At 38.8% G+C, this 20,843-nt stretch overlaps 1 pseudogene; it reads left to right on the forward strand.

The window, feature by feature from the left end:
- LOC133777375 (serine/arginine-rich splicing factor 3-like) overlaps nt 1-20,843 on the forward strand; it is a 391,636-nt pseudogene that overhangs the window by 198,084 nt on the left and 172,709 nt on the right.

The following is a 20,843-nucleotide window of genomic DNA, read 5'->3' on the forward strand; positions in this document are numbered from 1 at the left end:
TTTGATGTTGTACCCATTATTATATACAAGCACACTGCAAACTGGGGTATTATGGATCAAAATCTACAGGCAACACTGACCAAGATGATGTTTGTGTTTTGAAGAGGAAAGTTAAGACTTTGATAGGACTCCCATGGGGTGCAGGGCCCAAGCACTTGGGCCATCCTCCACTGAACTCCCTGGCCACAGCAGAGAGCTGTCCTGGAAGAGGGGCAACCGGTACAGAATCCGGTGCCCCGACCAGGACTAGAACCCAGTGTGCTGGCGCCGCAAGGCAGAGGATTAGCATGTTGAGCCATGGTGCCGGCTGTGAATTTCATATTTTTAATGAATTTAAGATGTTACCTTGTGTTTCATGAGGGGTAACAGAGTTCAGGTAACTGGATGAATGATCTTTTTAAATTAGGGCACAGGATTTGGTTTCATGGAATTCCAGGTAGGTTTCATAACTTTGGGTAGATCGGCCAATAATTCCATTGTTGATCTGCAATTCCCTCATTTTTTCTCATTTTGAATTTGTTGCCATTTCTCTTTCATTCATTTTTTATTCTGAACAACAAAAAAAACTACAATTTTGACATCGTATAAATTTTGATATTTAAGCATACAACAAACTGGAGTTTTATGGATCAAAATCTACAGGCAACACTGACCAAGATGATGGTTGTGTTTGTGAAGATTAAACTTAAGCCTTTTGTAAAACAGAAGCATTTTAGTTTTCTGCAAAAATGAGTTTCTGCATTTATCTGCTTACAATCAAATGGAATTCCTCTGCAATTTCGCCAGCTATGGGTGGAAGAAAGAGAAAAATCCGGTTCTCGTGTCGCTAACTCAAGATTAGATCTTGCAACAGCCTCTTTCCTTTGGGCTTTCTTGCATATATTTTGTGTATTTCATTATTTTTAATGAATTTTATGATGTCACATTGTGTTTCATGCTGGATAATGGAATTCAGGTAACTGGATGAATGGTCTGTTTAAATCAGGGCACAGCAGTGGGCTTTCTGGGATTCAAGTTTGGTTTAATTGTTTTGGGCACATGAGCTGATAATTTCATTGTTCACCTTAAATTCCCTCCATTTCTTTAGGTTTTTAATTTGTTTGTTGCCAGTTCTCTTTCATTCATTTTTTTATTCTGACCAAAAAAACTAACAGTTTTGATGTAGTATCTATTTTGATAAACAAGCACTCTACAAATTGGAGTATTATGGTTCAAAATCTACTGCCAACAAGAACCAAGACGATGTTTGTGATTGTGAAGATGAACGTTAAGCCTTTCATAGAACAGAAGTATTTTAGTTTTCTGCAAAACGAGTTTACCTGCGATTTTCTGGTTACACTCAAATGGAATTCCTCCACAATTTGGCCAGTTATGGGTGGATGAAGCGACAAAAATCTGGTTCTCCTGTGGCTAACTCAGTATCAGATCTTGCAACAGCCTCTTTGCTTTGGGCTTTCTGGTGTATACTTGGTGTATTTCACTCTTTTTAATGAATTTTACGTTTTCACATTGTGTTTCATGCTGGAAAATGGAATTCAGGTGACTGGATGAATTGTCTTTTTAAATCAGGGCACAGGAATGGGCTTTCTGGAATTCCAGGTTGGTTTAATAGCTTTGGGCACATCAGCTGATAATTCCATTATCCATCTGCAATTATTTCATTTCTTCTGGTTTTGAATTTGTTTGTTGCCATATCTTTTGCATTCATTATTTATTCTGACCAATGAAACAACATTTTTGTCATCTTATAAATTTTGCTATACCAGCACACTACAAACTGGAGATTTATATATCAAAATCTACAGGCAACACTGACCAAGATGATGTTTGTGTTCGTGAAGATGAAAGTTAAGCCTTTTTTAGAACAGAAGAATTTAGTTCTCTGCAAAACGAGTTTGCCTGCGATTCTCTGGTTATACCCAAATGGAATTCCTCTGCAATTTGGCCAGTTTTGGGTGGATGAAATGAGAACAATCTGGTTCTCCTGTGGCTAACTCAGTATCAGATCTTGCAACAGCCTCTTTCCTTTGGGCTTTCTGGTGTATATTTCGTGTATATCACTGTATTTAATGAATTTTAAGAGGTTACATTGTGTTTCATGCTGGAAAATGGAATTCAAGTAACTGAGTAAATGATCTTTTTAAATCAGGGCACAGGAATGGGCTTTCCAATGTTGGTTGAATCATTTTGGGCGCATCAGCTGATAATTCCATTGTCCATCTGCAATTTCTTCATTTTTTATGATTTTGAATTTGTTTGTTGCCATATCTCTTTCGTTCGGTTTTTATTCTGACCAAAAGAAAAAAAACACAACAGTTTTCACGTAGTATCAGTTATGTTATACAAGCACTCTGCAAACTGGGGTATTATGTTTCAAAATCTACAGGCAACACTGACCAAGATGATGTGTGTGTTTCTGAAGATGTAATTTAAGCCTCTTGAAGAACAGAAGAATTTTACTTTTCTGCAAAACGAGTTTGCCTGTGATTTTCTGGTTACACTCAAATGGAATTCCTCTGCAATTTGGTGGATGCAATAAATGCATATCAGCATAGACAGCAATTCAAAAAGTGAAGTTTGGCACCATGAATTTATTGGTAATCACTAACAAATATTTGTGAGAAAAAGGAAGATCCACATATTTAATTTTCAACCAATGAGGTCTCTGATTTAAAAGTCCTTTTGCACCTGGCACAGAGCCACAGCAGGTAAAACTGTCACTGTGGTGCTGGAATCACATATGTGTGCTGGTGTGACTCCCAAATGCTCCATTTCTCATCCAGCTCCCTGCTAATATGCCTGGGAAAGCAGTGGAGGATGGCTCAACTATTTGGGCCCCTACAGCCTTATGGGTTAACTGGAAGAAATTCCTGGCTCCTGGTTTCAGACAGCCCAGCTCTGGCCACTGTGGCCATTTAGGGAGTGAACTAGTGGATGAAATATCTCTATCTCTCCCTCTCCATTTGTAACTTTGCAGTTCAAATAAATAAATAGATCTTTAAAAATAAAAAACTCCAAACTTTCACAACTGCAGATGTGGTATTTTATTTCATTTAGTCATAATGTAGAACCTTAGAATAGTATGTTAAGACTCACTTTGAATACTGGGCAGTACAAAAACAACATGGGATTCATAGGAGATTGCTTAGTATATACTTAGAAGGGGATATTGAGATTGTGGAAATGGGATTAAAAGACATGTACTTTGTGCAAAAAATATTTAAATCCAAGCATAAATTTTATATTATGTATTTTCTATTAATTTTTAACTCCTATCATCCCATATCTCATAATGAAAACACAGTATTACTTTTTTCCTGTATGAGAACATTCTATGAGTATCAGGTATATGATTTCATTAATATTTTGTATTTTTTTTATTTATTTGACAGATAGAGTTAGATAATGAAAGAGACAGAAAGAAAGGTCTTCCTCCTGTTGGTTCACCCCCCAAATGGCTGCTATGGCTGGCGCTGTGCCAATCCGAAGCCAGGAGCCAGGTGCTTCCTCCTGGTCTCCCATATGGGTGCAGGAGTCCATGTACTTGGCCCATTCTCCACTGCCTTCCTGGGCCACAGCAGAGAGCTGGACTGAAAGAGGAGCAACCAGGACTAGAACCCGGCACCCATATGGGATGCCGATGCCACAAGGCAGAGGATTAACTAAGTGAGCCACAGTGCTGGCTCCATGAATATCCAGCAGTGTATTTCTACCAAATTTAATGAAGAATGATTACTTCACTTTTTCCACATGTCGGACATGTCCAAGGAACAGAGCAGGACGAATGACTGGATCTATTTTTCAGCCCATTTCTATCATTTAGTTTTGCACATTCGTTTTATAATTTCATTGCCTTACCAGAAACAAAGGCCAGTTGTCCAAAATCCCACCTCATTTTCATCTTTTTCTTGATTCTCTTAAGTTGTCTGTTTATATTTTAATCCACACTCTGAAAATCCTTCAGAAACACAATTTTAAAGCAAAACTATTATGAGTTCAAGTTAAACAGACTTGATTGGAAGACAATGTGTATGCTACTGAGAGGGTACCTTCCAGGCCAGTGTTCTCATGTAGTGGATGAAGCCACCCTCTGCAGTACTGGCACTCCATGTGGGCACTGGTTCAAGTCTTGGCTGCTCCACTTCTGATCCTCCTGTCTGCTGTGGCCTTGGAAAGCAGTGAAGGATATCCCAGGTCCTTGGTCCCCTGCACCTGTGTGGGAGACCTGGAGGAAGCTCCTGGCTCATGGCTTTGGGTGGGTGCAGCTCTGGCCATTGCAGCCAATTGAGGAGTGAATCAGATGGAAGACCTCTCTCTGTCTGCCTCACCTTCACCCTCTGTGTAACTCTTTCAAATATATAAATGAATCTTCTTTAAAAATGTAGTGCACCCTAATACTGTGTGGAACATAATCAAACTAAAATGTATGTTATTTATTGAAATTCAAATTTAGCTAAGACTGCCATCTTTCTTTCTAAATCTGACCACTTTATTCAAATGACTTATGAAAGCTTATCACATTAACTAATGAAATGATGATAAACTGCTGCCTGTACTGTATCATTATGGTTATTCTCCCCTTATAACATAAAATAAGGAAACTCATATATATATGTATATATATATATATATATATATATATATATATATCTCAAGTAAGTTGAATCACATTTTGAAAACTCCAACCAATGAGTCAGAGAAAGATTTCACAATCAAAATTTCTGGTCCAAACTTACTGGCATACTCGAAACTTCTAAAGAAAAAAAAATGTTTCCATACCTATTCAAAGTGGAAATAAGCAAAAAATATTTTGAAATTTCTTTTGTGAAACCAACATTACATCAATTATGAGGCAAGTGGACCAAGATTTGAAATAATTTTTAAAAGCACCCCTTTCATAAGCAGAGATACAAATATTCTAAACAAAGTATTATTGTGATAAATAAAATCATACATGAAAACATAATAGATACATTGCAAGCAAGAGATAATAAAAACAAGATTTATTAAGATTACAAAACAAGGCTGGTGCTATGACTCACTTGGCTAATCCTCAGCCTGTGGCTCTAGCACCCAAGGTTCTAGTCCAGTTGGGGCACCAGGTTCTGTCCTGGTTGCTCCTCTTCCAGTCCAGCTCTCTGCTGTGGCCCAGGAAGGCAGTGGAGGATGGCCCAAGTGCTTGGGCCCTGCCTCCACATGGGAGACCAGGAGGAAGCACCTGGCTTCTGGCTTCAAATTGGCACAGCACACTGGCCATAGTGGCCATTTGGGGGGTGAACCAAAGGAAAGGAAGACTTTTCTCTCTGTCTCTCTCGCTAACTCTGCCTGAAAAAAAAAACTTACCAAAAAAGTCATGCAAGCAGGTAAAAAATACAAAAGCAAATCACAAGATCAGTTAGATTACATGTTGAAAAACATTTAATAAAATTTGGCATTTAGTGAAAAAATACTTGCTATCAGTAAAAATAAGCAAAAAGTGACTTCCTCAATCTGATCAAGACAAAACGGAACCTACAACAAACAACGCAGCTAATACAGGATCACTGCAAGCTTTCTTCCTGGAAGTAAGCCTAAATCAGGAGGCTGCCACTATTTATCTTCAATTTCCTACTGGAGGGTCATCAAGGAAATAAAATGGCAAAAAGTAAATCAAAGGTGTAAAGGTAACTTCTAAGGAATAAAATTGTCACATAGGATGACAATTACATAGAGATAATTCATTAAAATCTAAAAAGATACAAATAATAAACAATTTAAGGAGATTACCAGAAAGATTTCCATGATTTACTAAGTACCAACAAGAGATAAATATAAAAGAATATTAAAGGACATGAAACAGAGCAGAAAACAAATACCTACAAGAGACATAAAAGAAAAAAAGGATTAATTATGTAATAATCATAAAGATTCTTAAAATAAATATTAAAAACATCACAAATGAAACCACAGAGAATATGAAGACAAGGAAAAGGCTCAGAAGCCAATAAATGGCCATTACTCTCTAACTCACCTTAAGCAAGTTATTGCACCCTCCAGGTAGGATTCTCCCAGGAAGACTCATGAGGAAACAAGGGGAGTCCCAGGAGGAGGCAGGATCTTGCTGGTAAAAGGACACAGCCCTAAAGGAGGACCTTAGCACCAGAATCCAGGTTATGCCTCTCTACATATCTGGAGTGGCCTGAAGTTGCATCTCTGCTATGGAGGATGCTGATTTGTTCTATCTTTTGTGTCATCCATGCTGACTGCTGTGCAGGCCGTCCAATCAGGCCCAGTGGTGTAAGCACTAGGTAATCTTGCAGGATTTTGACACCATAGCAATCCAGTTCCAACTCTGAGAGAGGTCCAAGGAGCGTGTTCTGCTGCTGGGAAACTCTGAAGTAAAGAAAACATCCACTGTGCTCTGATCATTCACCACAGGACACCACACGTTTCTGATTCCTAGAAATGGTGAGTGTGTGGGGTCAGGAGTCCATAGTAGGGGAAGGTGGACTTGGTGAACATGAAGATGGGACATGGGGCTCCCAGAGATCATCTCTGCAATCTGTGGGTCCCATCCCATGGCTGGCACAGCGCTTCCCTGGGTTCCCTCTGGCCCTCAAGTTGGCGCCTGGACTGGCACCCAGAACCCCTTGAGTCCTGGCCCTTACCTGCTCTCAGAGACTTCTGGGCCCCAGAGCCATCTGTGTGATTGCAGCCCTGCGTCTCCCCGATTGTGCAGTGGGGACTGGAGTGGTCACCAGGGAGAGGTCAGGCTGTGTGTATGGAGTTCCTGCAGGGCAGGAGCTGTCATTTATGGGTCTTCAGTTCCTCTATTCCCAGAGTTTCTTGAGCTCTTCATAGATTCTGCAAATTAATCTTTTATCAGTTTCATAGTTTGCCTATATTTTCTACCATTCTTTCGGTTTCCTCTTCACTTTGCTGAGTGTTACTTTTGCAGTGCAAAAGCTTCTCAATTTGAAGTAATCCTATTTGCCAATTTTGGCTTTGACTACCTATGCTTCTGGGGACTTTTCCAAGAACTATTTCCCTATGCCAATGTCCTGCATAGTTTCTCCAATATTCTCTAGTAATTTGAAGGTATCCAGCTGTAGATTTGTGTCTTTGATCCATTTTAAGTGGATTTTTGTGTAAGGTGTAAGGGAGGGGTCATACTTCATACTTCTGCATGTGGAGATCCAGTTTTTCCAGCATCATTTGTTAATGAGACTGTGCTGGCTCCAGGGATAGCTCCTTTGCCAAAAATTAGTTGGTTGTAGATGCATGGATTGGTTTCTGGAGTTTCTATTCTGTCCCATTGGTCTACACATCCATTTTTGTCAGTACCAGGCTGTTTTGATTATAATTACCCTGTAATATATCTTAAAATCTGGTATTGTGATGTGTTCAGCTTTGTTTTTGATGTATAAGATTGATTTAGGTATTTAGGGTCTCTTGTGTTTCTATGAGTTTTAGCATCCTTTTTCTCTAGATCTAGGAAGAATGTCATTGGTATTTTGATTGGGATCACATTGAATCTGTAAATTGCTTTTGGTAGCATGGACATCTTGGTGATATTAATGCTTCCAGTCCCTGAACGTAAGTATTTCTGTGAGACTGTCAAGAAAACTTGAGAAAAGTTCCACTTTATTGCACACAAATTAATCAGTTTTTAAAGGCATCATACAAATCCATTTTTTGCATTGACATTGAATAAATAATGAAAGATTTTCTCTGAGGCTTCTAGTAAAAAATTTAAAAATATATTGATTTTATTATTTGACGTCTTTAATTTTCCATTCAAATGTTGTTTTTCTCCACTAAAACTAGGATTTTTTTCTTTTTACTTGTTAAGCTTGTTCCTTGAATCATTATGCCTTTTTACTATAGTGTAATTTAAAATGTTATCTCAGAAGCTGAAAAAAAAGACAAAGAAAGAAGAATAGGGTGGATCAGGAGGATGAGTTTATAATTGTGTTCTTAGAATTGTATCTATAATCCATATTGAATCTGTTAAACACTAATTAAAATTAAAATTAAAATTATCAATTTGACTAATATTTAAAATAAAATGAAGAAACACTGTAGATATCGTCAAATTTTGATTATCATTCTTATTTATGAGATTTGAAAGAAATACTATTTTCTCACCTTAAAATATCCCAATATATTAGAATTCAGAATTAAATTACTTTGTTGAGAAGTCTAGTTTAATATAATTCATTAGGTGGTAACGCCATGAGCACTGAAAAATAAACTCTTTATCATTTTTGATAAAACAGAGCCTTTAAAACATCATCACTGAAAACATTAAGAGACCTAAAATACAGCATTCTTAAAACCCAAGTGACTTACTCCCATTCAAGGTTTTCAAATATGCAGGGATAGTTCTTATGCCAAGCAAATAACCAAATAATTTTTAAACATATATAGGTAATAACTTATATAACTTCTTTTGGCAAATAGATGAGGCTATTTGTTATACATTTCAAGTAGTAAACATACTAGAAAAATGTCAACTTATAAATATACAAAGAAGTTTTTGACTGTAATAAAATAACAATTACTGATTTTCCAATCTTAATTTTCCACAAATTTTATCCTTTAACTCCAGAGTAAGCACTATAATGACAGAACAGTGGCTGATGTATTGAGATACCTAATTTTATGTAGTGTTATCACTGCTACAATTTACCTATGTGATCTTGAACAACCTATTTTACTTCTCTGGATCTCAGCAATTAGGATCCTCATGTGAAAAATGAAGTTTCTATAAGGTAGGTTGTATTCAAGATAGACTTCAGGTATCTCTCATGTAAGGAACAAAGCTTCTGTGAAAGCATTCTCAGTTGAGGATGCACTCTTCCTGCCATGGGGTGCAGCATCAGGAGCTGATTAGAGATAAGGAACTGATTAGAAATAGTAAGTGACCTTTTATAAAGAAGAACATTGAGTTCTCACAGAACTTTGGCTCCCACAAGGACATTCAGCTACTTTCTTAGGCTTGCTTATCCAGTAAACCAAGACACAACGCCAATGATGTCTTCACAATCATATTCTGAGGATTATCAAGTAATGTTACAAGTAATGTTAGAATATGCACATATACTATACAAATAGCTGATGTAACCTTTTCAATGGAGGAAGCACACTGGAGCTGCACAGGGAGCATTCCAGCAGTGCTCCTCAGGACAGAGTTTCTGTATCCTGTCTCTCCTTTCACTTGCAACACACTCATAGCACCTGCACCCAAAGAGGGACCCTTGGCAAGATGTGCAAAGGACAAATCATCATGCCCAGCAAGGGTTACAGATTTGTCACTTCATCTCAAGATCCTGGAACTCTCTGTCCCCAGCACAACAGAAAGACAAGATTGAACCACATTATCTCCTTAACAAAGACCTTGACCAGAAGTCAGGCAGCCAGGACTTGAACTGGTGCCCATATTGGGTACCGACCCAACACTGCAGTTGGTGGCTTTACCTGCTATACACAGTGCCAGCCCTGCAAAATTCTTATACAGTGGGCATATTGGATAGAATGGGAGAAAGATATGAGATGGTGCCATGGGATTCAAAAACTCTGGTTAAAATCTTGGTTACTCCAGAGCAGGACACTGTTTGGGAATATAGAGATTTGGCTTCCATACAAGCCATTGATAATTTACATAACAATGTCCCTATTAATTTGGAACAGTTGCTAGGAGAGGGAGCCTTTTCAGATCTTGGTTGGCAGAGTTGATTATTTTTGAAGGGAGGCTTATGTGCACATTTCTAATATTGCATTAGAAGCTTGGAAAAAGATTGCTGATGTTAAAGATCCTTCTACTTCCTTTTCTGTAGTTTGCCAGGGACCTACTGAAGGCGATATGTCCTTTGTGGATAGGCTAGAGAAAGCTGTTGGGCAGCATTAGATCATCAAGAAGCAGCAAAAGCATTACTAAAACAAATGTCTTGGGGGCCGGCGTCATGGCTCACTTGGTTTAATCCTCCGCCTGTGGCATAGGCATCCTATATGGGCACCGGGTTCTAGTCCTGGTTGCTCCTCTTCCAGTCTAGCTCTCTGCTATGGCCTAGGAGGGCAGTGGAGGATGGCCCAAGTGTTTGGGCCCCTGTACCCGCATGGGTGACCAGGAAGAAGCACCTGGCTCCTGGCTTTGGATCAGCACAGCGCCAGCCATAGTGGCCATTTGAGGAGTGAATCAACGGAAGGAAGACCTTTCTCTCTGCCTCTATCACTGCCTATAACTCTACCTCTCAAAAAAAGTCTTATGGAAATTCAAATCAAGGCTGCAAAAATATATTAAACACAGTCCACACTAAGCCTGAAACTACCACAGCAGAAATGACCAAATTGTGTCAAACTGTAGGGACTGAAACTTATAAAAATAACTTACTGGCTTCTGCCCTTAAAGCTCCTGATAAAAAATGCTTTGGCTGTGGGAAACAAGGTCATCTTTTTCTTTTTAAAGACTTATTTTATTTATTTGAAAGACAGAGTTACAGAGAGAGATGAAGATAGAAAGAGAGGTCTGGTTCATTCCCTAGATGGCTGCAACAGTAGGAGCTGTACTGGGCCACAGCAGAGAGCTTGACTGAAAGAGGAGCAACTGGGACAGAACCCAGTGCCCCAACCAGGACTAGAACTCGGTGTGCTGGCACTGCGGGTGGAGGATTAGCCTAATGAGCCATGGGTCCAGCCCTCTAGCAATATATTTTATATTGAAACTTAGATTTTGTACTTTGAAGAGTGAACTGGAGGATTGGAGATCTGTTTCTTTTCAAATAAAGAATAAAAAAATTCTCAGCATTTAGTTGTCATAATCTTATTTTCATATATAATATACTTTAATACAGAATGCTAATTCTTTAAACAGGCTACTTTTATCCAATATTTGGTTTTTAAATATTATAATATTATTTTGCATAAATTTGTACCACTATGTTTTTATAAATGTATTCTTCACATATTTTTGAAATATTTTACTTATTTGAAAAACAGAGAGAGACACAATGAGATCTTCCATTGACTGATTCACTCCCTAAATGACTGTAACAGCTGGGGTTGCACAAGGCCAAAGCTCAGACCCTGGATCTTCATGCAGGTCTCCCATGTGGGTTAACAGGACCCAAGCACTTGGGCTGTCTTCCTCTGTCTTCCCAAGTCACATTATAAGGAAGCTGGATGGGGGTGGAGCAATTGAGACTCAAATAACCATTCTGAAGTAGAATGCCCATGTCACAGGTCAGAATATGGCTTAATTCACTGTATCACAATGCCAGCCTCCTCTTCATATGTTTTTTTTTACTTATCTTACACATAAGATTTAGACAGTGAGAGGGAGAGAGACAGAGAGAAATGTCTTCCTGCCATAGCTTCACCCCCCAAATGGCCACTACAGCCAGTGCTGCACTGATCCGAAGCCAGGAGCTAGGTGCTTCTTCCTGGTCTCCCATGCGGGTGCATGGGTCCAAGCACTTGGGCCATCCTCCACTGCCCTCCTGGGCTACAGCAGAGAGTTGGACTGGAAGAAGAGAAACTGGGACTATAACCCAGTGCCCATATGGGATGCCAGCACTGCAGGTGGAGGATTAACCAAGTGAGCCACGGTACTGGCCCTCATATCCTTTTAATGTTTAATGATTAACATTTTGAATGCATAGAATCTTTTATGCATTGTAGTGTTTTTTTTTCATTTTCTTTCTCCAAATGTTATTTATTTTGCTTTTTTAAAATGATACTTAAGATGTAGTATTGTGATGCCTCCACCTTTGTTTTTATTATTTAGATTGCTTTGGCTATTTAGGGTCTCTTGTGTTTCTATATATCTAAGACATATTGCAGGGCAGTAATAATCAAAACATCCTGGTACTGGCACAAAAACAGACATGTAGACCAATGGCACAGAATAGAAATTCCAGGAATCAATCTACACATCTACAACCAACTTATCTGTGACAAAAGAGTTAAAAATCAATCCCTGGGGCCAGGACTGTCTCTTCAACAAATGGTGCTAGGAAAACTGGGTTTCCTCATGCAGAAGTATGAACCAAGATTCCTACCATACACCTTACACAAAAGTTCACTGAAAATGGATAAAAAATAAATAAATAAATAAAAATGGATCACAGACATAAATCTATGACCTGATACCATCAAATTACTAGAAAACATTGGAGAAACTTTACAAGAAATTGATTTAGGGAAATACTTGGAAAAGATGTCAGAAGCACAGGCAATCAAAGCCAAAATTGAAAAATAAGAGTACATCAAACTGAGAAGCTTTTGTACTACAAAAGTGAAAATACTTCACTCAGCAAAGTGAAGAGGCAACTGACAGAATGGGAATAAATATTTGCAAACTATGCAACTGATATAGGATTAATACCCAGAGTATATGATGAACTCAAGTAATTCAACAGTAACAAATCAAATAGTTCAAGTTAAGAAACGGGCAAAGGCTCTGAACAGGCATTTTTCAAGAGAAGAAATTCAAGTGGCCAATAGGCACATGGAAAAATTCTCAGGTCACTAGCCAAGAGGGAAATGCAAGCCAAAACCATAATGAGGTTTACTTCACCCAAGTTAGAATGGCTTTAACACAGAAATCAACAAACTACAGATGCTGGCAAGGATGTGGGGAAAAAGGTACCCTAATCCATGGTTGATGGGAATGCAACTGGTACAGCCACTGTGGAAGACAGTATGGAGATGCCTCAGAACTCTGAATATAGTCCCACCATTTGACCCATCCATCCTACTCCTGGGAATTTACTCATAGGAAATGAACTCAGCATATGAATGAGTGATCTATACATCCATGTATATTGCAGCTCAATTCACAGAAGCTAAGATATGGAATCAACCCATATATCCATCAACTAAAGACTGGATGAAGAAATTGTTGTATAATAATAATTGTATAATAATAATGAAATACTACGCAGTAGTAAAAAAGATGAAATGGTGTCTTTTTGCTATAAAATGGATGCAACTGGAAGCCATTATACTTAGTGTAATAAGTCAGTCCCAAAAACCAAATACTATATGTATTTGTCTCTGATCTGTGGTGACTAATTGAGTACTTAAAAGGTAATTTGTAGGAGTTAAATCGACAAGCAATGATTTTGAACAGCCTTATCTTTACTATTGAGGAACAGTGCTTTTTTGCTTCATAATATTTGTTGAACTTTTACTTAATGTAAAGTTAATCTTATAAGTATAAAGTAACTGAAAATAGATCTTTGTAAAAAATAAAAATTGTAATAGGAGAGGGAGGTAGAATAAGGGTGAGAGTACAGATGGGAAGGAAGGTGAGGTGCAGAACATCACTATGCTCCTAAATTTGTATATAAAAAATGAAGATTTTTTTCTTAAATAAAATTTCAAAAAGTAAAAAGTAAAGAAAATAAATTATCATATATGTAAACTTTTAAATGATATTTAAATTACTGAAAACATGCTTAAATTCCTTTTGTGGTTATGAAAACCTTTCATAAATAATTATTTAAGTAGAAATTGACTGTAATCTAGATCAATGTTCATTGTATGTTTACTTTACTCATATGAAATATCTGAGAGTCTTGTTGAAACCAGATCTGATTTATTAGTTTTATTTTTTTAATTCTTTTTTTTTGACAGGCAGAGTGGATAGTGAGAAAGAGACAGAGAGAAAGGTCTTCCTTTTTGCCGTTGGTTCACCCTACATGGCCACTGTGGCCGGCACACTGCACTGATCCAAAGCCAGGAGCCAGGTGCTTCTCCTGGTCTCCCATGCAGGTGCAGGGCCCAAGCACTTGGGCCATCCTCCACTGCCTTCCCGGGCCATAGCAGAGAGCTGGCCTGGAAGAGGGGCAACCGGGATAGAATCCGGCGCCCCACCCGGGACTAGAACCATGTGTGCCAGTGCCTCAGGCGGAGGATTAGCCTGTTGAGCCACAGCGTCGGCCTATTTTTTTAATACTTAAATGGTACTTTTTTAATTTTTGACAGGCAGAGTGGACAGTGAGAGAGAGAGAGACAGAGAGAAAAGTCTTCCTTTACTGTTGGCTCACACTCCAATGGCCGCTGCAGCTGGCATGCTATGGCTGGCACACCATGCTGATCTGAAGCCGGGAGCCAGGTGCTTCTCCTGGTCTCCCATGCGGGTGCAAGGCCCAAGCACTTGGGCCATCCTCCACTGCACCCCTGGGCCACAGCAGAGAGCTGGACTGGAAGAGTGGCAACCGGGACAGAATCTGGCACCCCAACCAGGACTAGAACCTGGTGTGTTGGTGCCACAAGGTGGAGGATTAGCCTATTGAGCCACAGCACCGGCCCTTTAAATGGTTCTTTATTCATAAACTTGATGCAAGTTTACAAGATTTACTGTACATTGCTAAATAAATATGCAGTGAAAAATAAAACTCCAAAAAACAAAGCATGCCAAATGTGTAGCTGTCAATGTGCTAGCCATCCAGATATTAAAGAATAATTTATTCAAGATTTAGCATTAGGTATAAGGAACTTTAATGCTTTAAAGAACTCTGCCTTGTCACTTGTTACCTGAGCAATGGGTAATCCAGCCTTTCTATGAATGTAAGCGAGTGAACAAGAATGCCAGGAAATCCTTATCCACTGTCCTCTTAGAAATAAATAGAAATGCAATTAAACACCTATAATAATACAGAAGTGTCAAGTCTCTTGGATATGGTTTACAAAGTCAAAAATTGAATCTTAGGCAAACACATAAGAAACACTTTTGAACTTTGTAACTGGTTTGTGAAGAAAACTGTGCTTCTGAGTTTCTTTTTAAAAGTACTTAGTCATTAGAATTTACTTTTAAATCAAACCTGGGTGCATTAAAAAAATCTATTTCAAAGCAAGCATGACTGATTTGGGTAAGTCAATAAAATGGTGAGCACATTGATTTGAGTCAGGTCTTATAAAGGAATTAATCTATGCATAATTCTTGTTATTTTTTTATGTAAAAGACATCATTATGACTTAAAGCAAAGTCCAAATTAGGTATCTTTTTATACTTAACACTGTAGCTTTTGCTCATGTCTCCACACCAATCTTTTTAAGTTTATTAGTTTACAAATGATTACAACATCCCATTAATAAAGTGGAAATGTAAAATGACTGTATTTTTTTTTTAACTTTTATTTAATGAATATAAATTTCCAGTGTACAGCTTATGGATTACAATGGCTCCCCCCCCCCATAACTTCCCTCCCACCCGCAACCCTCCCCCCTCCCGCTCCCTCTCCCCTTCCATTTGCATCAAGATTCATTTTCAATTCTCTTTATATACAGAAGATCAATTTAGTATAAAGATTTCAACAGTTTGCACCCACATAGAAACACAAAGTGAAACATACTGTTTGAGTACTAGTTATAGCATTAAATCAAAATGTACAGCACATTAAGGACAGAGATCCCACATGAGGAGCAAGTGCACAGTGGCTCCTGTTGTTGACCCAACAAATTGACACTCTAGTTTATGGCGCCAGTAACCATCTTAGGCTGTCGTCATGAGTTGCCAAGGCTATGGAAGCCTTCCAAGTTTTCCGACTCTGATCATATTTAGACAAGGTCATAAAAGACAGAGTGAGGATAGTAACCAATGATCCTAAGAGTGGCATTTACCAGGTTTGAACAATTATACAGCATTAAGTGGGGAAGAGGACCACCAGTACACACATGTTGGGAGTAGAGCCATTGGTGGTAGAGTAGAGGTTATGATTACAAAGGAATGAGGCCCAAGTGCACTAGACAGGGCCTAGAACAAAGGACAGAGTCATTATTAGAGGGGCTAAGAAAGGTGCTGTCTAAGCTACAATTAAGTTTTCTGATTGAGAGGCAAATAGAACCTGACAGAAGGGGCTTGATAATAATCTGGTGGGCTTTAGGCCTTGTAAATTCAGAGGCCCAGACCTATCTATCTCTTCACATGGGGTATATCCTAAGGGAGGTGTGAACCTCCTAGGGGAAGGCACTCTGTTGACTTTCATTACTTGGCTGGCCTGGGAGGAGAGCTGGCCAGGTAAAGGCAGGGGGCATCTCTAACAAGAAATTTACAGTTCTGCCTGCAATGTTGCTGACCCTACTTGACCATCCCCTCAGCTGCAGTGGTCACTTTGGAAGTTGGGCTGAGTGAAGGGCTTTTCAGCTTAGAGCCAATAAGATCTGTGGCTCTGACCTGGGCATCCTTCGACTCCAGGGCAGGTCCATTTCCAGTGATCCAACTCTTGGCAGAGCTGCCAGGGCTCTTCACAAGCTGACTTCTGCTGAAGCCCAGGCTTACCACATTGAAAGTCACTGCAGTGGACTGGCCTGTTGGGTCTCCTTGAGGGCAGATCACTGTACAGATCAGCCATTAATAGGCCTGCCACCCATTGCTTCTGGTGCTTAGCTTTCCTTTCCTCCTGGTTTGTGTTAAAGCAGACCAGAGGATGCAAGTCAAGGGAGTGCCCGTTTCCCATCTCTAACCTTCGGTGGCCTGAACTACAAGTCTATAGTCACAGGCATGTTCTGTAGTAGTTTTTCTAAGGTAGACAATGCCCATGAGGAAAATTATATTCTCACTTTAAAACTTTCTTTCCCTTTGGTATGAAAGGGAGGTTTTTTCTACTTACTGTATACTTCGCTGATGGCGAAGTGAATCTAGCTATGAGATTATTATTTGAGTTCTTATTTTTGCTATGCTATTGCAGAAAAATGTTAGCCATCTCTTTTATAAGGTCTAAAGATTAAATTGTGCATCCTACAGATTCCTTCATAATAGAATTAGTTTCCTACCTTGAAGAGAATAGAGAAATGAAAGAACAAGTTGGGCTTAGAATAGAGAAATGAGGGAGCAAGTCCTAGATCGCTTGCTGACAATAGCAATATCACATGAATACTTAGCAAACCGTTTCAACCATTAGATAACAACTTAAGAAAACATTTACCAGAAGGTCCAATGCCTTCTATAAATTTTAAGAATCATGTATTTGAAAACACCTCTTAAATATCTAACATGGTGTAGTTTGTTTAGCCAGTAAACTTAAGCACAACCATCTAAAATGTTTTTAGTTTCTTTCTACCAACAAGTCTAAAACATATGATACACAGATTCAGGTCCCACAAATTAAAATGTATCTTTGATTGATTTTAGCAGCTTAAATTTATGGACAATCTTATCTATAAGCCATTTAAAATAAAACTATTAATAAAATTTCCCCATGTGGACATACAATATGTACACACATATAATATAGCATAATAGACCAATATAGCAATTTTAATAATAGCTTCTAAAATCTTTAACTCTTTTTGTAGATTGCCAATTGATTTGAATTGCTTTTTCTTTTTAGTAACCGCAGTTAACCATACTTTCTCTCAGTTGGTACTGTTAATACATTATTGGCTTCATCTGTTTATAGAACCATCCCAAAGTACTGAATACAATAGAAGTGGCTGGAAAAAGTCCATAGGAACCTATAGGAGGACAGCTAAACACAGAACCAACAACGCTTTAGTTTTATGAGCAGCACATCATATATAACTGTGGATGACAAAAGACTTTAAGTCGCCATGTTTAAAATTATAAACTCATCAACCAACAAGAGGCACTTGCTTACTTCACAGTATTTTTGAAAGCACCTGTAGGATTTTACAAGTATTTAACCCTTTAAGCCTCTGGGGCTTTCTCATTAAGATAACTATCATGTCTAGTAACACAAGATCATTAGACTTTTTAATTCTCAAACATTTGTATTAATAGCATTTTCCATTCTAGAAACTTAAAGTCTGGTACCACATCACATCTTGACAGTACTTCTAATATACTCCAAATAGACTGATTAGTTGGTGTCTCTATAAGATGAGAGACATAGGTCCTTCGATTTTTTCAGTTGGGCCCAAACTGGAAAAACCAAAGTCCAGGATTTACTGGAAATTTTAGAGACCAGATTGTTTGAAACTTTGATTTTTTGAATGCCTGTCAAGAATGCCAAGAAGGCTCAAAATCCAAAATATCTGGTTGAAATAAGATTTCTTAAAATCATGACATAATATAGACCAAATTTGATCATTGTTACAAGGTGATTATTCAAATTTTTGAAAAAAGCACATATTTAAATAACCCATAGCTCTTAATAAAAATTCAGCTGTTTTTGAAAAATTAGAATTTAACAGACATCAAGAGAACATAATAGATTACTTTAACACATTGCTTTAACAGAGCATCAGAGTTTAATTCTATGTCAAAGAGAAATTGAGCTTCCTGTGATCTTTTGCTGTGAGGTTTCCTTCCTTTACCTTCTTTCATATTGGTGACCATGTTTCTGTGTTTCTGTGTGTAAGACATCTTTAAGCATCTTTTGCAGGGCAGGATGAGTGGCAACAAATTCTTTCAGTTTCTGTTTGCTATGAAAAGTTTTAATTTCACCTTCATTCACAAATGAGAGCTTTGCAGGATATAGTATTCTGGGCTGGCAGTTTTTCTCTCTTAGTACCTGGGCTATGTCTCGCCATTCCCTTCTAGCTTGTAGGGTTTCTGATGAGAAGTCTGCTGTGAGTCTAATTGGAGATCCTCTAAGAGTGATCTGACGTTTCTCTCTTGCACCTTTTAGGATCTTTTCTTTATGTTTCACTGTGGTGAGTTTGATTACAACATGTCGTGGTGAGGATCTCTTTTGGTCATGTTTATTAGGGGTTCTATAAGCTTCCTGTACTAAGATGCCTCTGTCCTTCTCCAAACCTGGGAAATTTTCTGCTAGTATCTCACTGAAAATGCCTTCTAATCCTTTCTCCTTCTCCATGCCTTCAGGAACTCCTAGAACCCGAATGTTGGGTTTTTTAATAGTATCCTGTAGATTCCCGACAATATTTTTTAGATTTCTAATTTCTTCTTCTTTTCTTTGGTTTGCCTGTTTCCTTTCCTGTTCTCTGTCTTCTAAGTCTGATATTCTCTCTTCTGCTTCGCCCATTCTGTTTTTAAGGCTCTCTAATGTGTTTGTCATTTGATCTATTGAACTCTTCATTTCATTATGATTTCTAGTCACTATCAGAGTTTCTTGTTCCACTAGTTGTTTCATTTCATTTTGATTCCTCCTTAATATTTCACTTTCAAGAGAGAGATTTTCTATCTTGTCCATGAAGGATTTCTGTAGTTCAAGAATTTGTTTTTGAGAACTTCTTAATGTTCTTATCAATTTTTTGAGATCCGCTTCTTGCATTTCTTCGATCTCATCATCTTCATAATCTTGAATTGGGGTGTCTTTTTCATTTGGGGGCGTCATAGTTTCTTCCTTGTTCTTGTTAGCTTGGTTTTTGCGTTTGTTGTTTGGCATGTTGGAGATATTTGGTTTCTTCACTGTGGTGTTTTTTCTTGTTACACTATGGCTCTATATTAAGTGGACTGTCTGCTTTCAGTGGAGCCTTAGAGGCTTGAGATGAGTGTGGACTGAGAGCTGTGTTTGGTTCCTCAGGGTTGAGGGTGTGTCAAGGATGACACTCCCAGGTTAGGTGTGGTAAATCTCTCTTTCTTTTTTTGATTTAAAAGGGAAGTAATTCCGCACAGCTGAACGTAATTGGAGGTAGTTAGCAGGCAAATGATATACCCACAGGAGCCAGAGATCGGAAGCTCTTTCCCGAGGGACACACAGGGAATCTCTTTTGCCCTCAGTGTGGGCTCCAATTCTCCTGCAGTCTCCCACTGGGTTGCCAAGTTAGATGCTAATCTCCTGTTATTTCACCCCTCCCCCCAGAGTCAGGTTTTTCTGCTAGGCTCAGGGCTGGTGCAGACCTGAGGTCGCCCTGCTTATGACGTATGTCCAAAATGGCGCCTGCTCTGTCTTGCTCGCCTTTGAGAGGTGAGCGGAGAGAGAGAAACTTGTGTCCGTATCAGTCACTTTTTTTATTTTTTTTTCTCTCTCTTCTAGTTAGCCTGGTGAACTTTTCCCCACGGAGTTTCAAGCCTCGTTCCCTCTAGCCTCCTCTTTCCGCTTGCCTGCTGGTATCTCGGGCTATGGAGGTTCGGCTCACCTCGCGTTCCAGCGCTGGTGCGTTGAGTCTGCTGCTGGTGTCCCGAACTTGGGCTCCCACGCTCTCCACGCAGGTCCACTGTGAATCACTAGTTCCGGAAGAGTTTCCTCTGCTGTTTCATCCGCTACTCTTCCTTGACCCTGCAGTATCTCCACTTATATTGAACTTTCTCTCCCCCCGGACTAAGTGTGCTTCCTGCCTATTCCGCCATCTTGCCGCCTCTCTCAAAATGACTGTATTTTAAATAACTTCAAACTCTATACTGTGGCTCTTCTTCAGAAGAAATATGAAACCAACAAGAAGCAGATTCAGCCCAGTAGGACTGCTGTCCCAGTGGAAGTGACCACCTACAACCTAAACTGGTGTAGCCTTGCTTTCTTTGCCTAAAAGGTACATCACCACATGATGAAGAGTAGAGCTTCAGCCAACAGTTCAATCATCACATAGCCATTAATATTTTTGGATGATTTAATCATATCTCTTGTCATTATTTTGGCAGTGTCATAAAATGATTTTAGACTTGACAAAACTATTTGATTTAGAGGACCTAAACTTTCTAAACCAATACTGAACATTGATGAAACAACTATTGGCTCTAAATATAGCAACATATTGCAAATTCTCTTAACCCGGGGTCTCAAAATAGGAAAGTTACCATAAAGTGGCAACTGTTCAGTAACCTGGTGCTAATCTGTTTAAAAGATTTCACGTTTCAAGAAAAAGAGATGATAAGGAGTGGCCAGTATGTGTATTTATCAGGAGAAATATAGGAAAGGCCCCTCTGCTAAGTCCAGGATACCTAAAATGAGCAAAATCAGAAGGCTGTAACTTATACTAGATGTCAGCTGACATAT

Source organism: Lepus europaeus, chromosome 18, assembly GCF_033115175.1.
Source record: "Lepus europaeus isolate LE1 chromosome 18, mLepTim1.pri, whole genome shotgun sequence".
Lineage (NCBI taxonomy): Eukaryota > Metazoa > Chordata > Mammalia > Lagomorpha > Leporidae > Lepus > Lepus europaeus.